Here is a 13533-nt window from a genome sequence, read left to right as displayed (position 1 = left end):
AATTTAAAGTTTCAATTGAATCAACCGCACAAAAATCGTTGCTCTTTAAAACAGAGCCCACACAAACAGTTGGAATAACAGAATTCAAAACAGGTAGTTTCAAAGTAACATCAGAATTAAAGTCTTTGTTAAACGAAACACAAGCTTCATCATCCTCATCAATCCAATCCTCAACAATTACTTTCTCTACACATGAAGTAGACACGTTAGTATCATTCACTCCTGAGGTGGATGCACTCACATGATCAGATACGTCATTCTTATCATGTTTACCGTACTTCACGCCCTGTACCGTTTCTTCCTGCTCTTTGGTGGCAGGAAGTTGAGCATAGTTGTCATTGTAAGGTGGGGGTACCTGACTGTACCCTAATCCCTCACCTTCCCTCTCCTTCCACCATAATTGATTATCAATCATTGAGTTTACTACTTCACTGGAACCCTCGAATTTTTTAAAATCAAATTCAGCTCTTTCAAATTTAGCGTTTAAGTTCAAAATTTCAAATTTTGAGGCTTCCAGTTAAGCATTTAATTCAACAATTACATGCTTAGCATCTAGGTGGTGACAACACTTTATACTGAATTCAGACTTAAGCTTAGAGAGATCCTTTTTATATGCTTTTATTTTATCTACGAAGGATTTTTCGTTTTTCTTAAGTTTAAAATTTTCTGATTTTACTCTTTCCATGCCTCTGATTAAGTTATCATTATGATAGTTTATATAAGTTAATTTTATCAACACAATCTAAAGAGCATGGTTGAAAGCTTACCTCAGATGAGCTGGAGGGAGTAAACGCCATGAACGCGAATTGAAGTTCCTTGACTTGCTCCTCAGTAGCGTTTTCCTCTTCAATGTCTTCAACATTTGCAAAATTTGCAGTCTGACTTTCAATGTTGAGAGCAGCCATCTGATCCTCGCAAGAGAACTGTTGAGCAATCAATCCACTTTCACCATTTCCCGAACTCTCACCAACATCTCCCCTAGCATTACCCACTGGAACCAGCGCCCTTTCTGTGTTTCCTTCCTTCGCTGGGTTAGTACATTCACGAGGAAAATGACCCGGCTCGTGACAGTTATAACACCTCAGAGTGTTCTTGTTAAAACCCACTTTCTGATTATTTGGCATGTTCCAATTGTTTCTACCAGTCCTCTTAGTGAATTTCTTGGCACGAAACACTGCCATGGTGATTTGCCAAGCGATATCCATTTCCTCAACATCATCAGGGTGAATCTGATCGAGTTCAGCAGCCACAACTGGTTGAACCAAGTCTCCAGCTATAAATGCATTATAGCAGTTCATGAGCCCTGCCATTAGAGCTATGTTCTCCTGAGTCTCTTTCGGAATGGAGGGAAACTGGCTTGAGTTCAGACCATGAGCAGTGCCAGCAGATGAAGGTTGTGCTGATGAAGATTGAGTAGACTTAGTGAAGAAAACTGAGGCCGGTTGAGGTGGAATAGCAGAGGAATGGCCCTGAGTGGACTTAAACATCTGAAAGTTTCCTTGGGTCGGTGGTTGCTGAGTGGCCTTGAACATAGAGAAACTCTCTTGAGAAATGAGAGCATTGTTGGAAGCAACGTTGTAACCAGCTGCACTGTAGGAATTAGCATGATTTATTTCACGTTGCTTGTCGTCCATATCACATGCCTTGATAGTAGCCATCATCTCAGAGATCAACATTCTGTTGAGATCTTTAGTCTTCTTTATAACAGCAACATTCATGTCCCAACTTTTTGGCAATGAGTTCACCAGTTTGTTGTTTATCTCTGAAGTTGCTAGATAAATACTGGCGGATCTCATTTCAGTCACTAGAGATATGAACCTTTGGAGTTGAGTTTCCAACGACTCCCCCAGAACATGGTTGAACATGTTGAACTTCTGTCGCAGCAGGTCTTGGCGACTCCTTTTCATATCTTCATTTCACTCATACACCTCGATTAATGCCTCCCATAGTTCCTTGGCAGATTGAAGTTCTCTAAAACCAAGGTCAATCCCAGGAGAAAGAGCCATGGTTATAGTTGATAGAGCTCTTTCATCCTCTTCAACTTTGGCAAAATCATCATTATCATACTGTGCCACTGGCTTCACAACAACCTCATTTGTATCTTCACGTTGATACGTGATGATTTGGGGTCCTCTAACGATGCTTCTCCAGATCTTGGCATCTTTCATTTTAACATATTTTTCAAAACGAAATTTCCACTCGCTGAACCCCTCATGAGACAATAGGCGAGGTACACGAGTTGTTGTCCCCATTATTGAATCTAATTCTTGATGAAGTGGAGCACTTGATGATACATTGCTGTTGGACAACTGTTCCATTTTTAGAATAATTTAGAAACTTATTTTGGTCCAGAAGAAATTATAGTCAAAATCCAACTAATCAGGTCCAAATAGATCCGGCAGTTTTACTAAGCCGAGAACTAAGGTTGACTGAAAACACCTTCAGTCAGCAGAGAACACCTCTATTGACCGAGAACAATGATTATTGACCGAAAACTCAAGTCAACCGAGAACTGTCCTAGCCGAAAACTGGTAGTGGCCGATAACTGATTGTGGCCGAAAACTAGTTGTAAGCCAAGAACAGTTGTGGCCGAGAACTAGTTGTATCCGAGAACCCTGATTCTCACCAGAAATCAATCTATAGCGTAACAAACTTCCGAGAAAGATGGGATTTTGATTTGTTTCCAAACCAAAACCAATCTTTTCCCAAAAGTTAGTTTCCTTCTTCTCCGATTACTTGTTCACCGGAAATACAGGCAGACCACCAATAAATCAAGATCTTGAATCCTTGATATCACAATAACGAACCTGAATAGGTCTAAGGCTCTGATACCAATTGTAAGTCCCGAATCGGGATCACTACAATTATGATATCAACAATCTAGGTGTTGGCGCGGAATTCCAACACTAGATTATTCAAGAACACAAACAAAGCTCAAACACATAAAACACAAGAATGGCTTCAAAACACACGTTAATATTAACGTCGGGTGCTTAAGCACTAGCAATACAATACTCGTCTAAGAAAACCTTTAGACGGCTAAAAACCATGTGAACGAACAACCTTTAAACCCTATACAAGATATCTATATATAGGGAACTAACATACTAGCCCAACAACAGCCCAAAGCCCGCCGAGAACCGAGGGGATCTCGGTTTACATACACGGCACCAACAAAACAAACATACCAAGTACAAACCAAATAACTAGGCCCAACAAATCACGTGATTGGTCCACATGGCCTCATGTGGTTGGTCGAATTTTTTTTCCTTTTTGCTTTTTTAAATTGAAGTCGCGTCTTCGCTGTCGTAAAACACGAGTTTTTTTACTGTCAATACCGTCAAATGATTCCGACAGAATTTGCGTCAGCTCATGGTCGCATCGTGGTTTTTTTTCATGCGAATTTTATTTTTGTCCATCGATTTCGGGAGAATTTGTGTCAGTTTGCAGCCGCAACGCGCATATATTTTGGTTTTTGCCGCACTTTTTTCATTTAAATATGTTGATTTGCTGTATTTTGGGTGTGGGTGAATTAACTTATTACTTTGATTTCGATGCCGTAATCTAACACCGACCGAACACGTGTCGGTTGACCATCACAACGCGTTAATTTGCGAACGCAACACGTGATTTTTTTACCGCGTTTTTTATTTGTTCGTTGATTTCGGAATCAACAAATTCGTATTCTTTCGCAACTGCAACGCGTGTGGCTTTTTTTTGTTTGCCGCAGGCTTTTGATATCTTAAATTTGTTAAATTGTTTTATTTATGTATGGATGACTTTATGTTTTGATTTACTTTTGGCGCCATAACCAAATGGCAACCGAAATGTTGCTGATTTGCCAGCACAACGCGTGATTTTTGTTATGTTAATTTGTTGTATTTGGGCATTAACAAAGTTTTTTTAGGTTTATTTCCAGTTACGTAACCTGACATCGATCAAATTCATCTAAACTCGCAGCCGCACCGCATAGTTTGATAAGTTGTACGACTTTTAATAACATCAGCTTGACGCAACACGCTGGGAATCTAGCTAGTTAAATAAATAAATAGTGGTAGAAAGATCATTTGTGGCTTATTTAAAAGGGTGGATCAACAACACCACTACTGAGTATTCCCATCCGATCAAAACATAGACTCATACCCATGGCTTTTCTTGAATACTTGGTTTTTCTCATATTGTTTCTCATTCTCGTTTCGATTGTAATAACCACATATACACATAAAAAACATAGAACCGTTATCCCTACAAATTGGCCAATTCTTGGTACACTGCCAGGACTTCTAGTAAATGCTAACCAGTTCCATGATTACGTTACCAAAATTTTGATGCAAAATCGTGGTACGGTCATTTTGAAAGGCCCTTGGTTAGCCAACATGGATATGGTATTTACCGCCAATCCTTTAGACGTCCATCACATTCTAAGCAAACACTTCAGCAATTATCCCAAAGGAGACAAATTTTATCAAATCTTTGATATCCTGGGAGATGGAATCACTAATTCTGATGGTAAGAAATGGGAGATCAGCCGCACGGTGATTTCTTCTATATTTAAGCATGAAGGATTTCGAAGTATGATGGAAACAATTGTCTGGAACAAAGTGGAAAATGGGCTTGTGCCTACACTTGAATCTATTTGTGAGCGTGGCACTGAGATAGACATGCAAGATATATTTCAAAGGTTTGCTTTTGACAACGCATGCAAAATACTTTAGATAACGACCCAGAAAGCTTGTCTCTTGATTTTCCTTACAACCCATGTCTGAAAGCCTTTTCAGATGCTGAAGAAGCTATTTTTCTTAGACATCTTATGCCCTCATGGCTTTGGAATTGCAAAAAATTCTCAGAATGGGGAAGGAGAAGAAGTTGAGCGATGCATGGAAAATTGTTGACGAATTCATATACAAATTTTGGGCTCAAAATCAAAAGGAGTACACTAACATGAACTATGACTCGGAAAAGTTCTTATTTTTCACAGCTATCATGAGAGAGCTTAAAGACTACATCGAAACTTTTGAAGATCCCACAAAATTTCTAAGAGACACCGTAGTCAATTTGATGGCTGCGGGAAAAGATACCATAAGTGGTGCTCTGTCTTGGTTCTTTAATCTGTTTGCGGGAAACCCAACCGTCGAGGCCAAGATTCTAGAAGAGATTCGTACACGTTTGGGGGTATGTTACACAATTTGTATATTTATTATAGTTATTATTATTTGATTTGTCATTTATCTTTATGTTTGTTAGTAAGTTGTTAAATCTCTATTTCGAATGGTAAGATATCTCTATATAAAGAGATATGTTATTAAATACATCGAAAATACTATTCACCAATACATTTTTAATGTTCTTTTGAATTCTATCAAGGTCATTAATGCACATAAAAGATGGAGCACGAAAGAGTTAGAGAAAATGGTTTACTTGCATGGAGCTTTGTGTGAATCCTTAAGGCTATATCCGCCAATCCCTTTCAACAACAAGTCTCCGTTAAAACCAGAAATCCTCCCAAGTGGCACACAAATTGATCAAAACACCAACGTTATTCTCTGTTTCTATGCTATGGGTAGAATGGAATTAATATGGGGGGACGATTGCATGGACTTTAAGCCTGAAAGATGGATTTCTAATAGCAGGGGAATCAAACATGAACCATCATACAAGTTTCCAGTATTTAATGCTGGACCAAGAACTTGTCTAGGCAAGAACATGGCTTTCTCTCAGTTGAAGATAGTGGCAACCACGATCATTTATCATTACCACACTCAATTAATGGAAAGTCAAGATGTGCTTCCCGCAAATTCTATGGTACTTCTAATGAAGCATGGCATCAAGGTCCGATTAAATAAAAGAAGTGAACTGAACTTTAAGTTAAGTTAAATATATACTGGGAATAATATCATGATGTACTAGTTTGCTTTTGTGAACCTAATATTTTGTAAGGCCATGTGTAGTAAAATCGCCTCAGCGTCGCCCTCCACACCCCCTGTTGATTTTGGGGCGATTTTGTGGCGGTGGGGGGTTGACAAATACATGTCGCCCTTATTATTATTATTATTATTGGGGTGATTTTATGCTACAAACCACTACACCCTAATGAAAATCACTCCCTGATGACGTGACGCCGCATGTCAAAAATCGCCCCCTAATGTATCCCCTTCGGTACATATGGCTTAAGCTAAGTGCATAATGGGCTTGGAATAAATTTATTATGTGCTATTTAGCTATTGTGAACTTAATTAATATATTATAACGTCATTGTATCCTAGGTTTTGAAGTGAGAAAAATAACTTATAATGAAAAAGAATACATATATGCATATTTGATTTGTTCATTCAGCTTTGAGTCGGAACGGGTTCCACTAAAATGATTATAGATCAAAATGAGGGTTTTTAAAAAGAACTACCAGAAAATACGTGACACTGAATAACAATTTGATAATACCAGCGATCACACACTTGAAGCGGTTAGACTGTGCATTGTGGAGCCACGAGTGGGCGGCATTAGCCACGTCGACCACGAACACCATAACGGCCATCTGTGACCGGTCTCGTGAGCGAGCGGCTGTGACCGTTGAGCATGGGGAAGCGTGATCTGACCGTTGGGGACCGTTGGGCTTGGGTTAAAAAAAAAAAACTTTTTTTGTTTTTATTTTTATTTTTTTACCTATATATAAATCCCACCATTAACTTTAAAAAATTACCAACACTTTCAATTCTCTTTACACTACTTCTAAAAATATATATTCCATATTACTCATCTACATTTTTTAAAAAGTGTGGATCGGTGGGGTGGGTGTTACCAACCGAAAATGCATTTTGGTTAAAACGACGACAACGTGTTTGGCGCCATCGAGATGGAGCAAAACTTGAGTCAAATTCCACCGCCGTCTCCCGACTTTTTTGTTCTGGAGACACAAGAGGTTCCTAAAGAGGCTGCCAAGGGCAAACGAGCCAAAAAAACAAAAGAACCAAGGACAAGTGGGAGTTTTGAGCCGAGCGGCCGAAGAAGTCGTTCCAAAAAGAAAAACAACTCCTTGGACAAAACACGAGAAAAAGGCTTTGTATCGTGCTTGGGTTGAAATATCCGAAGATCGTAAAGCTAATGTTTTTTTAACCTTTTTTTATGTTTCGTATAAAATTTTAAAAATATGTTTAAAACTTATCTTTATTTAATTGTAGCGAACTATCAAAAGCACCGTATTTTGAGGGAAAGTGCAAGAGTTGTTGATGTGCTGAAAGCGGTATATAAAAACCTAGCCTAACTTAGACACTCTAGTTTTAGATTTATAAATCTTGACTCTCCTAATGCTAGACCACTAGACAGGCAAGTGTATCTATCGACTGTAATAAACCTAATGAAGTCCGGATGTCGAACCCACAGGACACTAGCAACGCCTAAACTAGACTCCGATTAATAAACTTAAATAAATAGATTTAATTGATTTTTGTGTTGTTTAATATTAACTATAAATTAAATAGTACTTAAACTAAAACTGACACGAAACTATATACGAACAAATTGGGTTGGAACTTATATAGGGAAACGACTACCAAGGTAAGGAATCCTACTAGTCAACTTGTAAATTCTGGGAATTGGATTTATGATTGGTAACCGGATTCTAAAAATATGAAACTTAAGAATAACTAAAGTATACCAAATCACCTCCTGGTCTCACCAACAATACCTAAGAACCCTAATATCATGTAAAGCTCAATGGTTTAATGGCTCGGATCACCTCCCCGGTCTCACCTTACCTAACTATGCTAAGGTACCCAAAGTAGGGATGAGCAGAAAACCAAACCAAAACCGAATTAACCGAAAAAACCGAACCGAATAAACTGAAGCGAGGCATTAACCGACGTTTTTTTTTTTGTTTTTTTGAAAAACCGAAATTTTGGTTTCGGTTCAGTTACCCATTTTTAAAATACCGAAAAAAACCGAACCGAACCGATTAACCGAATCGACCTACTAACCGAACCGAACCGATGTATAACCGAACCGAACCGTATTGCTTCAGGACCCACTAGAATATTTTAATTGTTTAGCCCAACTTTGTGGTCCATAAGTCCTTGTTTTATATTATCAAGTGTGGCTCATTTAACATATAATAGTATTTGACTTAACCTAATAGTAATCTTCTGGAGCTGTAGCCGTTACTCAATTTCATATCCTCAGCTCTCTCAAGATTTTCAAACCACCACCAGCCAAACACCTCGCCTGCCCCGCCGCTGCTGGAGAGACGAAAACACGTCACTTCCAGGCTAGGGTTAAGTCTGCACGTCAGTTGTCCGTGAACTTTAATGCTTTGATTTCCACGGATAAGTTGTCCGTTTTTTAATGGGTTTTTTAATGGATTTCCATGGGTTTTTTAATGGGGTTTCACAACCCTACTTGACTGCAGTGGACTGAATCAACATAAGGGTTTTGAAAGTGAATGTGAGTTCTTGATGGGTTTTTTAATTATTTGAGTTTCTTTTACTGTTCTTGTCAAAAGCATAATTCTATTGGGTATATTGTGCTTGTATATTTGATTATTTGAGTTTCTTTTCTGTTTTATTTGTTGGGCAACTAAGAAAATTTGTTGATTATTTGAGTTTCTTTAGCACCGCGGCTTTACTTCCATTAGGGAATGGTGCTGCTGATGTGTTTGATAGCACCGTGGCTTTCGCGGGTACTGATAGTAGTATTCTGGGTGACTTTGTGTTTTGTAAAGCTTTGTTTTTGTAAATATGCAAATTTTGATATGTTAAGTGTTGATATGTGGTCCCAAATGTTTTGCTTGCTTCCAACTTCTCCTATAAAATAAGTTTTGACTAACTTTTATATTTATTTTGTGTAAAAATATATGGAAACTTCATGTAGTGAGACTCCAAATATGAATAAAAAGGATGCACCGGTTATTGATGTTGATGAAGAAAACTTGAGCGAACCGGTCGATAGTGAACAAACCTTGGAGCAAGAGGGGGATGATGGTAAACGGTCGTTTGTGTGAAAACACTTTACACAAAATAAGGTTACCGGCTATTCCAAATGTCATTATTGTAAGAAGCTTATTAAGTCGAGTTCAAAACTAAATGGTATGAATGGCATGGGGAATCATTTGAGGCTATATTGTCGGACGTCTCCGCTTTACAAAAAGGTAGATAAGAAACAATCTACATTACGTTTTAAGCCTCAAAATTCGGGGGAATGAAAGGGTAGTTTGAATACTCACACTTTTAATCAAGAACGATGTAGAAAGTTTTTTATTCGGATGGTCATAATAGATAACCTTCCATTTAGTGTGGTTGACAAATAAGGGCTTAGAGAATTTGCGTGGGAGTTGAATCCAATGTTTAAGTTTCCTTCTAGATGGACGATTGCTAGGGATGGTTTGACAACATACGAAGAAGAGAAAACGAAGCTAAAACGTCTTTTAAAAGATCAAACCATCTCTTACCACCGACACATGGACATCCGTTCAAAATCATAATTATATGTGTCTTACCGCACGTTGGATAGATGAAAATTGAGTTTTGAGGAAGAAAATTATCAACTTTTGCCAAATTTCAAATCACAAGGGTGAGACCATTGGAAAGTTGGTTTATCGTTGTTTACAAGAGTGGGGGATAGATAAAATATTTACGGTGACCGTTGATAATGCTTCATCAAATGATGGAGCAATTAGGTATTTGAAAAAAATGCTTAATGGTCCCCATTCGGTGCTAGATTGCAAGTATTTGCATATGAGATGTAATGCTCATATTACAAATCTTGTACTAAAGGATGGTTTAGAAGAACAAGTTGCTTCCATAGCTAGGATTCGAAATGCGGTGAGATATATAAGATCATCTCCTTCTAGGTTTCAAAACTTCAAAGATTGTGTTGAGAAAGAAAAGATTGGTGGCAAAAGGGAATCATGTCTTGATGTAGATACTCGATGGAATTCAACATTCTTAATGTTGGAAACGGCACTCAAGTTTTCAAGGGCGTTTGATAGGTACTTCTAATTTCTTATTGTTCATAATTATATTATATTATTGTTTTGTTTAATACTAATATGTTATGTATTATTTTGTTAATAGACTTGAAGAGGTGGATTTCAATTATAAATTATATTTTGATAGTGAAGTTGCGGATGGAGAAACGACTAAAAAAAAACCAAAAAAAAAGTGATAAATTTTTGGGAGCACCCGATGAAAACGATTGGGAGAATGCGAGGTAAGATTCGTTTTATATTTTGTTTTAATTTTTCTAAACACATTATTATATATTTTGAGTTTAAAAGTGATTTATTTTATTGATTTGTTTTAATAGGCTATTTGTAGAGTTTTTGAAGGGTTTTTTTAATGTGACACAGAAGATTTCGGGGACTAGTTACGTGACCGCAAATTTGTTATTTGTTGAGCTTTGCAAAATGCATTCAAGTATAACAAAAATGTCTTTACGTGTCGAAAAGAATGAGAGGGAAATGGGTTTGTCTATGAAAACAAAATTTGACAAGTATTGGGATAATTTGGACAATATGAATGTCTTGTTATACGTTGCACCGGTTTTAGATCCTCGAAATAAGATGAAGCATCTTGGTTTTTCTTTAAGTTTGATGTATGGTAAAGGTTCTTTAAGAATTGACGAAGTCAAAGACAAAGTGAAGGATACATTAATGGAGTTATATCGTCATTATAAGTCAAAAATTGAGAAAATAAAAGAGCGAAAGAATACATCATCTTCCACACCTAGTTTGGTTGATGATGAAGATGATGATTTAGAAAGGGCTTATTTAAAGTATTTAAAGGAACAAGGTGAACAAGGGATTGTTGAAGATAATGAGGTGGAAATATATTTGCGTGATGGGATTTTTGTGTACGGGATTTTTGTTTACGGGATTTTTGTTTTAAATATTTTAGTATATATATTATTACTTTTGTCTTCAACATTACATTAGATAGTGATTGATAAAGCTTTGACTACCCATTTAAAAGGCCATTAACTTTGTGTCATGGTCTGTACTTTGTAGGGACCAATTATACCGGGTTTTAAATAAGTAGCTGGTATTTAGAGTCTGGTATTTTTAGTCGGTTTGCTAGAGTATCTAACCGTCGTTTTTTGTAAATACTGGTTTAAACCGGCATACCAGTTTTAAGCCCAATAGATTTTTGATATTATTTTGCGGCCCATATTTGTTAAAAATAACTTTTAACCTAGCTAATAAAATTAAAGCGAGTAAACCAGTAAAGGATGTTATAAACCAATTACACATTTTTATTTAAAAAAAAATTGTTTGAAAATCAAGTAATTTTATATTATGAAAGTTGAGTTAATCTAAAATCATAGGGAATTATTCAACCCGATTAAACCTCTCGTTACAACCCTGTTCAACGGGCTATACAATTTTTAATTCAAGCCGGTATAAGTAAAATACTGTTTTTTTAAAATATTGGGTGTACTCATAATTGAAGCCACACAAATGACTTAAGGCCTTGCATGGCTAAGAATAAACTACAAAGAAGTTTTTAATTGAATCAGGAAGAAGATATTTTATGGTTATCAATTTGGGGAAGGAAATTGTTTTGGTTATAGTATTGAAACGAACGTGACAAAAACCAACAGAATTCGCAAAGACTCACTGTGTTTTGTTTTAGTTCGTGACGACAACCGACCGAATTTTCTTAGACCGACCAGCTCAATGCCAGGGATCGAACTGTTGGTTTTACCAACTTTCGAGTTTAATCAACTAATGCTGCCCCACTGGTCCATCTTGATTTTTATATTTTTTTTGTTTTATTTTTGGTTTTAGTTCTTGTACAATAACGCATGTAACGAAACCCCGCATCAAGTTACAGACTCAACGTTTGGATTTTACCACCGCCCATATTTTACCGACCTGCCCCGGCACAACGTGTCGAGCAACACACTGTTATATAATAAAAGAGAAGTTTGGCGACGCAATCATGTACGTCCCGAATCTGGATCACTACAATTATGATATCAACAATCTAGGTGTTGGCGCGGAATTCCAACATTAGATGATTCAAGAACACAAACAAAGCTCAAACACGTAAAACACAAGAGTGGCTTCAAAACACACGTTAATATTAACGTCGGGTGCTTAAGCACTAGCAATACAATACTCGTCTAAGAAAACCTTTAGACGGCTAAAGACCACGTGAACGAACAACCTTTAAACCCTATACAAGATATCTATATATAGGGAACTAACATACTAGCCCAACAACAGCCCAAAGCCCGCCGAGAACTGAGGGGATCTCGGTTTACATACACGGCCCAAACAAAACAAACATACCAAGTACAAACCAAATAACTAGGCCCAACAATCCCCCCCTTGGTTTTTAGCTTGGTTCTCAATCATGCTCTATATAATCGATGTCAGTGTCTTTCAAACCACCTGCCCAAAACTTGCATCTGATAATAGAAGCCACCATGCTTGTATATTCTTTTGCAGCCGGTTCAAAAATCGGGTCGGCTATTATCTGAAATGCATTGAGTGTCTTGATGTCTTTCTCTCCAAGCTTCAGCAGATCTCGTGGGTCAACAAATCTATACTGCCCTTTGCCCTTCTGCAAACGAACAACCACGGTAGCAGTTTCACTGTCATGCATCCAGAATCTCATATTATCTAGAGTACCATCTGGAATAGCTTTAGGCACAGAAATACGAGTGACTTTCTTTGTAGCAGGCCACATGACATTGACCATTGTCTTTCCTGTCTTTGGATCCACGACCCCCTTCGCTTTCTTCAAGAATGAGTCTGCAGTTGCCATCTTTGGAAAGCCTTGATCAACTTGATTTCTCAGAAAGTTCCAGAAATCCCTACCACGTTTATCATTTGTCGGATTGTGGAATGGAGAGTTTATCAAATCACTGAGATCCACCTTCCTCCAAGAGCCAAAGTCTTTCATCTTATTATAGTACTCAGTGGTCCCGGACTTCCGTTTAACCCTAAGACAATTTTCTAAATCGATGATGACTTAAAACCTTGCATCTCACAAGAGTAAGTAGTTTGGAGATCACTCATTACCTGTAATACGATCAAAAGAACACCACATACAATAAAAAGTGGTTAGCTTATGTTTGTGGGATTTTCAGCTGAGATAATTTGAAAGTTTTATTGAGTGAATGAGAACAAAGTCTGGAATAAATATTACTTATACCCAAAAGAGATGGGCCGAAAACCCACAAACGAGCCCAACCCTTTGTTTCAGCCCAAAGACATGTAATCTCATTCCTGGCAATCCAGTCTAAGGCCCAAAGTAATACAAACACATTGAAAACGACCCAATTAAGTCACATGTTTCGAGGAGAGTGATTTCGATATGAAGCCTATTTTTTTTTCTAAAAATAAAACATAAAGAAAACAAGAATACACACACACACGCACACTCTTTTTGTATTTTTCTTTTCTTCCCCTAAATTTGTACAGAAACTATGACACTACAAAAAAATATGTACACAATTTAAACCTCAAAAATACTCATATTTGTTGGAATGATGGGATCAAATTTCAGTTTTGTAAAATCGTCGTTGTTTACGAAAAGA

General features: G+C 37.3%; 1 pseudogene; it reads left to right on the top strand.

The window, feature by feature from the left end:
• The first annotated feature begins 4145 nt into the window (after positions 1-4145).
• On the top strand, positions 4146-5874 carry LOC143604575 (alkane hydroxylase MAH1 pseudogene; annotated as a pseudogene).
• Positions 5875-13533: the final 7659 nt, after the last annotated feature.

This window comes from Bidens hawaiensis, unplaced genomic scaffold, assembly GCF_021521415.1.
Source record: "Bidens hawaiensis isolate Kalapana, Puna unplaced genomic scaffold, B.hawaiensis_p1.1 tig00065856_1, whole genome shotgun sequence".
Lineage (NCBI taxonomy): Eukaryota > Viridiplantae > Streptophyta > Magnoliopsida > Asterales > Asteraceae > Bidens > Bidens hawaiensis.
The sequence above is the reverse complement of the archived record's forward strand: the minus strand, read 5'-3'. Positions and strand labels throughout refer to the sequence as shown.